Below are 12,522 nucleotides of genomic sequence, written 5' to 3'. Positions count from 1 at the left end.
CTGAACCTTCCCTCACTGTTCTCAGCGTGTACCTCTGCCTGGGCAGCGTCCTTTCTCTGGAGCTCCCTTTATGAGTTCATTACAACCTGTTCAAATCGGACCTGCTCTAGGAAGGCCCATCACATAGCTCTGCTCTAGAAGGTATCTTTTAATTATAATTACAAATATTCTTATTATTGACATACAATAACTGTACATATCTGTGGGTTATATAGTGGTTTTTCAGTATAAGAATATAATGCACATAGATCAACTCAGGGCTATTAATACATTCCTCATTTCAGCCGTTCATTATTACTTTATATTAGAAACATGGAAATCTTCCTTTTTAGTGACTTCGAGATCTACAGTACACGGCTACCAATTATATTCACCCTACTATATTTCATAACACTAGAAGATGTTCCCTCTCATCTCTCTGTGGTTTTGTTGCCACTAAGCAACATCTCTATCTCCCCTCCCCCCATCCTTCCCAGTCTATAGGAGCCAGTCTTCAATTCTCTAATGAGGTCATTCCCACATGTGAATGAAAATACATAATATTTGATTTTCCATCCCTGGCTTACTTCACTTAGCACAGTGTCCTCCAGGCTTACCCATTTTACTTCAGATGATAAGAGCTCATTATTTTTAATAAGTATTCTATTATATATAAATATAATATTCTATTTTATATATACACATCAGTATTTTTAATAAATATTTTGTTATATATAAATATGATATATATCTCATTCTTTTTCATAACTATTCTATCATATAGTATATGTTATGTAGAATATATTTTGTGTTATATACAATAATTTCTTTTTTTTTTTCTTTTTTTTTTTTTTTTGGAGAGGTTTTCGCTATAGGGCACGTGCACTCGCCAGACAGACAGAGAGAGACAGAGAGACAGAAAGTGAGAAATCACCCCCCAGGGGGGATGGCCATGCCACAATCCCTTCTCCCCCATTCTCCTCTCGGGATCTTGGGCACGCACGCACACGCGCCCAGCATGAGTTTTAAGCCACCGGTTCCGGGACGCGAACCATGGTCGACTACGTGGGAGTCCAGCGACATAGCCTTAACGCTAACTGCTGGTATCCAATTTCTTTATCCATATGTAATAAAGTATTGTTACATATTATATATAATGTGACATATATTGAGTTGTCAGAAAAGTCATGATGCATAGGAAAGTCATTTTTGCAGAGAATAACAGAAAAATAACCTAATATTTTATATTATGCATGTGTGTGTGTGTGTGTGTGTGTGTATCCACACAGCACATTTTCTTTATCCATTCATTTGCTGATGAACACTTAGAGTCTATATCTTGGCTATTGTGAATACTGCTACAATAAACATTGGGGTGCAGCTGTGTTTAAGATATGCTGATTTCCTTTTCTTTAGTTTTATGTCTAGTAGTGAGATTGCTGGATCATAAGGCAGCTCTAATTTTAGTATTTTGAGGCAGCTTATATTGTTTTCCATAATGGTTGTACTAATTTACATTTCCAACAAAAGGGTAAAAGAGTTCTCCTTTCTTGTCATCTTCTCCAGCATTTGCTAATTTTGGCTTTTTGACACTAGTTAGTCTAAGTGGGGTGAGATGATAATCTTGCTGAGGTTTTGATTTGCATGCCCCTAATGATTAGTGATGTTGATTTTTTTCCCATATGTTTTTTGGCCATTTGTATATTAAGAAAGTATTTCCTGAGGCCAGCAAATGGTGTGGTGGTTAAGGTGCTGGACTCCCGCATGGCCAACCAGTGTGAGCTCTGGACCCAGCAACTTGAAAATCATACCGGGCGCATGTGCATGTGTGCCCAAAATCCTGAGAGAAGGATGGAGAAGAAGGGGTTGTGGGGTGGCCATCCCTGTGAGGGGTGATTTCTTGTTGTCTCTCCCTCTCTGACTCTCTCCAGTGAGCATACATACCCTGTAACAAAAACCTATTAAAATTTTTTTTCTCATACTTCTGACTGGAGATGAATACATACATCACCCTTTTAATCCCTAGGACAATTTTTGTTCCTTTCTCCTGGATTCAGTGGAGAATCTGTTTGATGGTGGTGATTTATCTAAGCTCAAATATCTGGTAAGAACAATGACATCCTGCTTTTGTGTCAATGCAACTTCCACCTCAACTTTACACACCATAGCTGCTCGATAAACATCTGCTTCATTCACCACTTAGATGGCATAGCACCATCAAACAAATGAGTTTTGCCATGTTTTCCATAAATATTCTAAACAAATATTTGTCTGAAACAACTGATTGAACACATCTGTGAGCATGAAAATCTGAAATGAAAGTTTCCAAATCCAAGGTGGATATCCTGTAGAAGCACGCAAATTAATTCTCTGTCACCAAAATGAGTCATCATAACTGACCTACAGAATCAATTCCTATGATTTCCTAAAATCCAATGCACAGACCTAGACTCCCCACATTCCTACCACACATGGAGTTTTCAGGAACAGATGCTTTGGCCTGGCATGAAAGCCTTCCAGATTCAATTTTCAAGCTCGTTAAAGAAAGAGTCATGGAATATGCATGAGATTAGACACAAGGTTCTTCCAATTGCTAGAAGTGTGAATTTGACTGTGTTATAAAGCCCTCCTGGGGTTCTTAATCTGTAAAACAGAGATGATGAAAATTAATTTACAGGACAGGCTATAAGGAAAAAACATACATGAAATCACCTTGGACTAAGAAGATGGTCAATTAATTTAAGGGTCATTTTACTGGGGAAGTCAGAAAATCTCACACACATGTTCATTGAAGAGTTTAAAATTGTAAGAAGGTAGCCTAATACATGTGTGTGTTTGTGATGACATGTACTTCAGATAAACTAAAATCATTCCAGAATACATGCTTTGAAATAACTACTCAGCAATTTATTTGTAACTTAATAGTGCACAAATTTCTAATGTATTCTTCTAAAAAAAAAATGAAGACTTTTTTCCTTAGAAGACCTACTATTTGCAAATGCTAATACTAGCTTTTCTGATTCATTTCCCCTCTTTTGGGGGGACTATGAAAAGAAAAACATCCTTTATTCATAGTTCCCAAGGATTTTGTTCTCTAGAGCTCAAAGATTCATTTTACAAAAGAGATAATGAAAGATTTTTTAGCTAAGGAAGTAGAATGTATTATGATGTAAGTATAAATTTCCATATCCTCCACACAGCAAAAAAAAAAAAAAAGAAAGAAAGAAAAAGGAAAAAAACTTCTACCCCAATCCTAACAAATGGCCTTATAAAAAAATATTTATGAGGCTTAGCGCATGGCATATTTCACAATTTTTAACTTTGTTTAGCAATACTAAGCACTTTTTACTGATAAGGGTATTACCTATGTCTCATATTACTAGAAGAATTTGAAAATTATTTGACTGAAAGTTGTGAAGTTAAAACTTATTAATGATAGTGGTAATCATAGTCTCTTAGAAAAGCAGGCATTAAAATCAAACTGTAAATTGCTCCAGACTTGAGCTTCAAAAATATCCATTAGTAAATGAAAAAGATTATTAGTAGCGAATCTTTTTTAGAATAAAAGGATTAGAGTTACTAATTTCTATAAAAATTGCCACCTTCTTTCTTGCCAAGTTATTCCCTGAGAGATTTGAAGCTAAAAGGGAAAGAAGCTACATTAACATAACTATACCACATTTAAGTTTTTTGGTCAATTCTTCCTAATTCCTGAAAGTGAGAAGCAGAGAGGCAGTACCATTTAGGGAACAGAGCATAGGGCTGAGTGAGGTAGGGAACAGGAGATCCTGTTCTGAGCCGCCCTGACAAACCCAATCAGGAAAATATTTCCCACTTAATTGAAATGATAGAAGTAAAATTTAGAGGGACCAGCAGGTGGTATGGTGGTTAAGGTGCTGGACTCCCACATGGCAGACCATGGTTTGAGTCTTGGACCTGGTGGCTTGCTTTCTCACTTTTCCCTTCTCTCTCTGTCTCTGTCTCTGTCTCTTTGGTCAAATTTTAAAAATAAAAACAAATATTAATAAATAAAATTAAATAAAGATATTTATTTAAGAAGTAAAATTTAGATTTAAAGAGACTACAGAGGTAAAAGTGCTTTGAAATCCTTTTTTACTATAATTAAAAGGACTCAGATGAACATAAAGCACATTTTAACTTCTAATACAATGAGACTTCAAAACACTTGTGAAAAGCGAAATTAAAATATGCATTTATTTTGGTGTGAAAGAATTTTGAAATTCACGCATAATTTTTTCATAATATTGCATTTTCCGCTACATTTTTTAAGACATTTTGTATTTCTCTTCACAGACGGGTACATGGATCTGACATAGTAAAGTCCTCCAATAAATGTTTCTAAGGAGAACAGATCATCCTACTCTAAAGGAAGAGAATGCACATTTCTTGAAGATCTCTGCATGTAGGCATTTTGTCACTTTACCTACATAATTTTCCAAGAACTACCTGTGAAATTTATACTGTCACCACTCTAGAAGAAATAAGGAAATTCAGAGAGCAAAAGGAATATCCAAACATCCCCATTAGTAAATATCAAAACTAAAAGGTAAAGCTGGAACTCTGATTCTAAAGCCCACACCTTTACCTTCACTCAGTGAGCAACCATGATTTTTTTCTTACCCAGAATCCAGTTCTAAAAGAAGGCCTGGGACCACCACCCACAGTGCAAGTCTTCAACCAAGAAATCTGGAGTTTTACTTACTTTGCTTTCAACACTTCCTACAACGTTCTGAATTCTCAGGAAGGCATGAGATAGCTGTGGTGTGTTGTAAAATGGACAAGGCTTAGAATCTAGAAAAGTAGAAAATCACTTGCCCACCATTTCATTACACCTAAGTTTCTTCTTTTATAAAATTGGAATACTTCCTCCCAGTGTCAGTATGAGGCAAACTAATGAGTGTGTGCTAGAATTACCTAACATAGCTCACAGAACCCAGGAGATTCTCAATGAGAACATTTTTAAAGACAATTAATTTGGGGACCAGACTGTATGGCAGTAAAATGCAATGCTCTAAGGTAATTCCACACAGGAAGGTCCCCAGTTCAAGTCTCAAGACCTCCCTGAGTGTACTAGTCAAAATTGTGTCCATAATCTGGAGCTAGTTGAGGCTGGAACAGATCACAGTGTAGGACTGTGTTGAAGATGCTCTCTCTCTCTCTCTCTCGCTCAGAATTAGTTAATTTTAAAAAAGAGAATGAACTCACAATGGATATTTGTCCCTCATGCATGAGTCAATACTCTGCAGTAAATAGTCCTCTTTTCCCACAATAAAGCCTTTAGCATGTACAATGGCCACACAGAGAAATAATACATAGCAATGAGAAAAGATGGAAGGAGATAACAATTATTATTCATCTAGAGAGAATAAGACACAGGGTTTCCATCTTCTCTGATGATGAACATACATACACATACACACACACACACACACACACGCCTCAAGTTTACATCAAGGAAATATTACAACCTAAGGCTAAAGCATAAAGAAAATTAGGCCCTCCCTCCAACTATGGTGAAGTAGGCTGCAGAGTACAAACAGATCTAGACCATGTAGAACACCTAAGTTCTCTTCCCTGACCTGCTTTCAACTTTCTGCCTAACTTCTGAATCTCTCCTCTCTCCTGAAACTCCATTTCCTCTTCTATGCAATGTGCTTGGACTATATACTGCCTTTATGGCAACCATCTATTTTAACTATTCTCCTCCTAGTCTGAGTTAACTTAGTTTTAATTAGGAAGTTCTCCTTAGATTTAACAAATATCTTTTCAGCATCAATAGATGCTATGAGTTTGAATATTCCCCCCCAAAAATATGTTGAAATTTGGTTGAGAAGGGACACTTAAAACACTTACGTTGTCTTCATCTATTCAGCAGATTCATTTCCCACCTTTCTCTGCTCTATGCTATACTCCCAGCACCTTGTCCCCATGGGCTGTATTGTCTAGGTTCTCTTGCTGAATGCCTTCGAGTTGATTTTGCCCAGGTCAGGCATCAATGGGAAATCAGAGGACAAAGAAAAGCTCTTCTCTACTTCCTCCTTCTTCCATCCCAGTAGTTTTTGCAGTAGCAGTTGCTATATTTCTTTCAGGCAGTGTTTCATCCATAGCTTCGGTGCACTCAATTCCTCTAACGCAATTTCCCGCCTTGTCTGTTTTAGCATAGGGTGAGAATAGATTCTTGCTTCTCGCTGTTGCTAATCTTTACAACAAACCTTTGTAAATACTGTCATTGCTTCAGTCAAATCTCTTCGGTTAAGCCATCTGAATGGATCAGTTTCCTGCTGGGGTGGCCTGATACAAAGTATTGATTATTCTCTAAATAGTTTATTAATTCCAAATTGATTTATCTACTATCCAAGTATTATTTAGAATAGTATTTCTTAATTTCCAAAATTTAAGAATGTATTAGTGTCTGTTTAAAAAATTAACTTTAGCCTTACAGTGAGAAGATGAGTCTCTCTCTCTCTCTCTCTCATAAATGTCTATTTAGAAAGATACTAGCGGATGTACTCCACCAACATGAGAAAGTAAACCAAGAAAGAAAAATATGTGGGATCCAGTAATCAGATCTGGGGCCAAGTAGGTTGTGTAGTGGTTAATGCGCTAGACTCCCACATGGTCAACCACAGTTAGAGCCCCAGGACCTGGTGTCTTGAAAATCATTCCAGGGGAATGTGTGTGCATGCCCAAAATCCTGACAGGAGAATGGAGGAGAAGGGATTGTGGTGTGACCATTCCCCTTGGGGGAAGTGACTCCTCACTTTCCTTTTCTCTGATGAGCACACACATACCCTATGGCAAAACCTAAGGGAAAAAAAAGAAAAAACAGAAAAGAAGAAACAGAAATCAGAAGATCCAACAGGCAGAAGACCAAGCAAATTCAGCAATGATTGATTGGGAGGGAAGTAGAAGTCCTCAGATAGCAGTAATGCAGTTTAGAATAGAGCAGGAGTATAGAAAGCCACCAAAGGGTGTTTCTAATAGGAAAAATGAAATGGTAGACATAATGAAAGAGAATGTATAAATATTTTGAAGTGTCTGGGAAAATAGAGACAATAGGTACCTTGATAACTAAGGAAGTAAAAGAAATAAATTTAAGGAATGGGCCGACCACACAAGAAATAGAAATGTAGAGTTTTTATTGGGAACATTTCCAGGCGAGGTTCGCTGGTCCGGCAGAGAGAAAGAGGGCCAGAGAAGAGCGCCTGAGGGAGGGATTTACTGATTTTGATAAGGGTATAGGGAGGGGGAGTCTCTTAGAGGTAGAAACAGTCGATGTACAGTAATGATAGAGGGGGGAAAGCGGACTGCTGTGCCACATAGGGTCTAGTGCTAAGTACAGAGTAGAGCCCCATGTACAAAGAAGAGTGCCATGTGCAGAGTAGAGCACCGTGTGTACATCCGGGTTAGATCTGAGTGCAGCGCATGTCTGATGACAGACTAGATCCGGGATGCATCAGACTAGATCCGGGGTGCATCAGCCAACTAGGGCGTGGCATCCAAACCCTACATCCAAGCTGCCCAGGCCTCCAGCCTAACAGTAATTGTTAACTAAAAGGTAGTCAAAAAGCTTGACTAAAATAAGAAATTTAGAACAATATGCAGCTCATCTGTGAACACCATAATAATATAAACCATAAGAATATAAATCCTACAATTGATTAAACCCAAACTAGAGCAGTGCTGTGTTGAGAGAGGGAAGAGATGAACATAAGCATAGGAAGGCACTAAATGAGGGCACATATGAGGGCACTAAATCCTTAATTCTATAGTAGCATGTCAAGGCACAAGATATAAATTGATAAATCAAAAAATGGCATAGTAAGCGTTATTTAGAAATCAGGAGTAAAATACCAGCAGAAACAGCTCACAAAGTTCATTCTGAGTAGCAGAATCCAGCAGCACAGAGCAGGGGAGCAGTGAACTGCTGTTTTGTTATTCTTGTTGTTAAAAGACGTATTGCATTTGACCTTTTAAACTATGTATATGTATTACTGTGGTAAGAGGTTAAATGTTAAAAGTAAAAGAGAAATATGAAAGCCAAGAAACTCAGCTTTCTCTCACCAGTCAACAACCAGGAACAAAACACTGGAATAAGTGAAGCCATTAACACCATAGTGTGAATTACATGAATTAGCTCCTAATTCTAAATCTCAGCAGTCCGCTGGTTCAGAGCTTCTAGGAGGCTCTTTAGCACAAGCAGAAAAGGGGGTGTAGCATAACTCTGCCTCTCAAAAATATTAGAAGCCTTGCTTTAATTCAGCCACAGTGCCCTGTTTGATATTAATACTATCAATGCTCATTATATACTAAATATCAAATTATTATGTGTATTATTACATCTTTTTCGAATTTGATAATTTACTGCTTAAAAATGTGTGAGGAGTTTTCTTTTGTTTCTCACAGCAATTTAATTTTCCCTTAGTCATTCTCCCTCCTACACTCCCACACTTAAACCTTCCTCTGTGTTGTGGGAGATGGTTCTATAGTATAGAACTAGAAGCCCATCCGCAGCACAATAAACCAATTAGCTGTTAAGAAAAACACTGCAGAGCTCACTTACCATTTCTTTTGACTCACATTTTGTGTTAATAATAGCCCAACAAAACAGGGCGCACTGACAAGGTATGTACTGCAGTTGTTACAGCTTCTCTCTGGACCTGGTAGTGCCTTAGGACAGATACGAGAAGTCCAAGCTTCTGAGTGATGAAGTCTGCAGACCACTAGGAAGGCAAACTAGTGTTTTAAACACCTGGTGAATGGACCACTGTAAATGACCATCATGCATTTACCATGACAATTCTGTAGATAATTTATAGACTTCATTTTTAATTGCCAGAAGGTACTGTGTGCTCACCAAAGAGCGAGAAAGAAAGAGACAGAAAGCACTACCCTATAGAGTATAGTCTTACAGACTATACTTACTGCAACCCCTTTTCAACTTCTCTATCCCGTCAAGGTTTGGGGCATGCATACACATGTACCCAGCATGCTTTTCAAGTCTCCATGGCTGGGATTCAAACCTCATGGTTGGCCATGTGGGATCCTAGCTCCTATAAGTATTTTAATAGAAATAGTCTATTTTTTTCTAAGTCATGAACCATTTGATCGTGCAATCTGAAAGTAAGGTTCTGAGATTTCCAAGTTCTAGTTTGAGACCCCTGGAGTTGCAAGGGAATATCACAAGAGCCTCTACGGCAGTCAGGAGAAGGAAGCAGTAGGACTGTGGGACTGGCAGGACATCGAAAGCCTAAGCAGGTCTTTTTTCATTTGTACAGGTGGGAAAATGAAGGCCTCCAGGCACAGGGAAGAAGTCCACGCGATCACTGTACAAGTAGCAGGTGGCAAAGCTGAAACAAACTCAGGTCTTCTGATTCCCGGCTCAATGTTTTCATGATTGTCTTTTTCTGCCTTTCTTATTTTAGGTCTTTTCTACTTATAGAAACAAAAAATGTATCCCTTTCTGGAGAGTTATGGAGATGTTTCTACTCTGCATTTTCCCTAAGGAAAGAAGTTTGATAAATTATTTAAATAGCCACTTTTCTCTACTAAAATGTACACTCTGTTTTTCTCTAAGTAAAATGTGAAAACACTTATTTTACTGAGCCATTTATATGCACCATTTTTCTCCTTAAAAGCTTTCCTTCTCCCATATCCATTGCTTCGAAAACCTCAGGAGATATTATAATGAAATATTGATTGCCCTCTCTCTTGTCTCCACCCTATTCTAATAATCCTACAACTTCAGAATAATTTCTGTTGAGGAAGCACTAACTTAGAAATATGTTTCTCCATTTGGGTCTTTTTACAGATAGTAGATAACACTGGCTGGGTTGTGTGCTCCAACACTTCAGCACAAGAGCTCTTACTTGCAATGTGTCCTACTGGGACATCACACTTCATTATCAGCAAGAACTTTGAACTGCTGACCCTGGAAGGGATCTTCCTATTGTCAAGATTATTAGGTTCAATAAGATGGCCAAGGGGGAAAGCAGACTATTCTCTTTGGGAATGGGAAGAACCTTTGGGGGCTCTATTATGAGGGTTAAGTTTAGCTCCTGGAAAGATTGGGGCTATGTGCCCCTGTCACACACCCCTGGGTTCCATGCTGGATCCATTCCTGACAGCCATGTTGAAAGAGGGAACAATGCTGAGGGAAGGCTCCAGTTTCAAGATAGCAAAGTTCTGTCTAATGAAATACACCCTGGATTTGAAATTTGAAGAACCAAGACTCAAAAGTCATTCCATTGCCTACTAACTCAGGGATCTTGGCTAAATTGGTTAACCTTTTTTTCAGTTTTCCCATGACCTGGAGATAAATAAAGGCTGGCTTTTTATCGATGTTGTGAGGATTCAATGCAGAGAGAATTCTTGTTAAATGCCAGCATACGCCTACAGATCCTTAGAGAATGGAAAGTCTCTCTTCCTTGAGGAGGAAAAAAAATCTAAAACAATGTTGTTGTTTCTGAGGAGATAGGTTAGCTTCTCCTGGTGAGACTCAGGACCTGCTAGAGAAAACCACCTCCCATGGAAAGTGGTTATGAAATGGGCCCATGCAGCAAGCTAGGCCAGCAAAACCACCAAAGGGCCAAAAACAAAGGAGACAGTCAGTTCCAGGTAGAGGAATTTTTCTGCCTTTCTATTGTTACATAATTACAACACCCTAAAGTTTAGCAGGTTAAGACAGCAGCCGTATTATTATCTGTCATATTCTGTAGGTTGAGCTCAACTGGGAAGTTCTCCTCTGGATCTTGCTTGGATGTCTCATGTGACTAATTCTGGAGTTACATTGAGAAACTGGAATGACTGGCCTCTTGCCCTCTTCATGTAGTCTCCAGGCCTCTCCTCCCCATGATTTCTCTCCAGCAGGATGGTCAGTCTTTCTACTGCTCCTTTTTCTTCCTCCTCCTCTTTCTTCTAATTGTCATAGGGCATATACACTCACCAAAAAGAGAGAGAGAACATGAGAGAGAAAGCAGTCCCCAATAGGGTGCGGTCATACTGCTCCCTCTCTCCACCATCTCTCCATCTGGTTGGAATTACGCACACTAACACACCAATGCATTGTTTCAAGCCTCAGGGGCCAGGATTTCAAATGCAGTCTGCCACGTGGGATCTGGATCCCTTAACCACTAGGCTAGGGCCAACAAAGTAGTTGGGCTTCTTACAGCAACTCAGGGGTCCCAAAAATCAGTTCTCAGAAGGCAGAAATAGACTCTTTCAAGCCTTCTTAATGGTTGGACTCAAAGTCCACGAATATTGTTTCCTCCACATCCTTTAATAAAGCAGTCCCAGATGCAGTCCACATAAAAAGAGTGAAGACAAAAGACCTGCCCAGAGAAGCTTTAGAGACCTCTGTCTAGCAGTCCAGATGGCAGAGTCCTGAGGAACACTAGGCTGTGTTTTGCACATACAATAGTTTCACTAAATAAATGTCAAACAACTGAATGAACACACAAATAATTCTTACTCCAGATTAATTTTTTTTTTAATTCTTGGTTAAATAAAATCAAGAAGGGTTATGTGTGTGGCTGATTCACCTGCAGCAGCTGTCATTTACAATATTGTCAGGCTCAGCATGGCACAGGCTCTTCAGAGAGATTACTTTCCACACCTATTTAACTAGCAACTGTGTTGATGGGCCATTCACAAGCTTCCAATGGAAACATTGCTGGTTTTACCACCCAATATTTCAGAAGTGAATATGCCTTGATGTGATCATAACCAACTTAACTTGAAACTGAGTATGTGGATGCTATTTTCAAAACACATCTGCCTACTCTTCCAGCACCTTTTAAAAGGCAGGATCACATGCTTTTTTTCTTAGCTTTCTTTTTATTTGCGGCCCCAAGGTAACAATCAAGGTTTACCCTAGAAAAGAGGCCACCTAAAGCCTGGGATTTAAAGGACTTCAGGAAGGAGACACACCCAAATCCATGGCACTCTAACCTGCTGACTGTTTTCAGCAAATACTGCCTTCCACAAAGTTAAGAGCTGACCTAAAGAGACAGTGTGAGTAAAATCCTTACCAAGGTTATCAGTGACTTCTGCAAGACGTTCTCAGAGAGCAGTAATATGGGAGGACTTCAGAGAGTTCATGAAAAACAGAATTGGGGGCAAAATAAATGAGTCTATTTGTACATTTTTTTAAAATCTATGTTTTCTTTCTTTTCTTTTTCTTTTTTTTTTTTTTTTTGGAGAGGTTTTTGCTATAGGGTGCATGCACTGGCCAAAAAAGACAGAGACAGAAAGCGAGAAATCACCCACCAGGGGGGATGGCCACACTGCAATCCCTTCTCCTCCATTCTCCTCTCAGGATCTTGGGCACGCACGCACATGCGTGCAGTGTGAGTTTAAGCCATTAGGTCCGGGACTCAAACCACGGTTGACTACATGGGACTTCAGCAACATAGCCAACAGCTGGTCCCTATGCAATGTTTTCATAATATATATTTTTAAATAAACTTTGTGAAGATCCCCCCTTATATAATGGCAGGAGAGGAACTATTAGGACAAAAAGAC

The 12,522-nt window shown here is 38.9% G+C and overlaps 1 long non-coding RNA gene across 1 annotated transcript in view; it reads left to right on the top strand.

Annotated features, from left to right (window-relative positions):
* The window catches only part of LOC114008623 (uncharacterized), a 33,084-nt gene extending 23,636 nt beyond the window's left edge, over positions 1-9,448 (top strand). Inside the window, exons 2-3 of the long non-coding RNA XR_003550135.1 lie at positions 4,294-4,402; positions 9,279-9,448. This is a non-coding gene — a long non-coding RNA (uncharacterized LOC114008623). The remainder of the gene's footprint in view (positions 1-4,293; positions 4,403-9,278) is intronic.
* The last annotated feature ends 3,074 nt before the right edge of the window (positions 9,449-12,522 follow it).

The sequence above is a fragment of the Tupaia chinensis genome, unplaced genomic scaffold (assembly GCF_000334495.1).
Source record: "Tupaia chinensis unplaced genomic scaffold, TupChi_1.0 Scaffold000045_1, whole genome shotgun sequence".
In the NCBI taxonomy this organism is placed as follows: Eukaryota; Metazoa; Chordata; class Mammalia; order Scandentia; family Tupaiidae; genus Tupaia; species Tupaia belangeri.
Note: the sequence above shows the minus strand (reverse complement) of the source record. Positions and strands in the feature narration are given on the sequence as shown.